The sequence below is a fragment of the Malus sylvestris genome, chromosome 17 (assembly GCF_916048215.2).
Source record: "Malus sylvestris chromosome 17, drMalSylv7.2, whole genome shotgun sequence".
Classification (NCBI taxonomy): domain Eukaryota; kingdom Viridiplantae; phylum Streptophyta; class Magnoliopsida; order Rosales; family Rosaceae; genus Malus; species Malus sylvestris.
The window spans coordinates 4,796,560-4,797,289 of NC_062276.1; positions in this window are offsets into that span (position 1 = coordinate 4,796,560).

Below are 730 nucleotides of genomic sequence, written 5' to 3' on the forward strand. Positions count from 1 at the left end.
AGAATTGATGGATCGGGTTGTTAACATTCCGGTTTGAACCTGAAGTTAAACATGATTTGAAAATCCTAGCTACGCCATGCATTCAATACAAATTCTCGATTGGACCTGTTAATCATTTGTTTTTTTTTCTGGCTGGTCTCAGGTGAATCCGCAAACCCGTTAACCATCTGTTAACTTAGGGTGTTTTTGTAAATTCGTTAAAACAAAAAACCTATTCTCCTCTCCCGCCGACTTCGATTCTCAGACTTACACAGTTACAAAATTCAAGCAAACCTCCAGGAGTACAGAATTACCAAAAGAATTTGTAAGATATAAATCATTCAATTGTACATCGAGCGCACGTATAAAGAAGTCAGTCTGTTGCTGTTGCTCAAGCCATAGTATCCGCCTTGGACCGAAATATAGCTCCGAGACTAAATATATCCTCCGGCCATGTTACAACCGAGCACCAAAAATCCCGGTCAAACCTCCCCACTGGACACAATACTTAAGACGGCCCATTCTCACTACCAATTTCCAGAAGATCATGAAAAATGTAGAGAGAGCTCCAACGACGTGCCAAACTATGCAAAAGTCCTTCCGCCTTCAAATCACTCTTCTGCTTATAGATGGAAACAAAGGCAAAAGTACCGAAATTATAGCCCCAGAAAAAGCACAAATTAACGCAAATATGCACCCAGATGAACAAAGAAAAGGCATAGAACTGATAGATATATGTTATCTTGTTCCT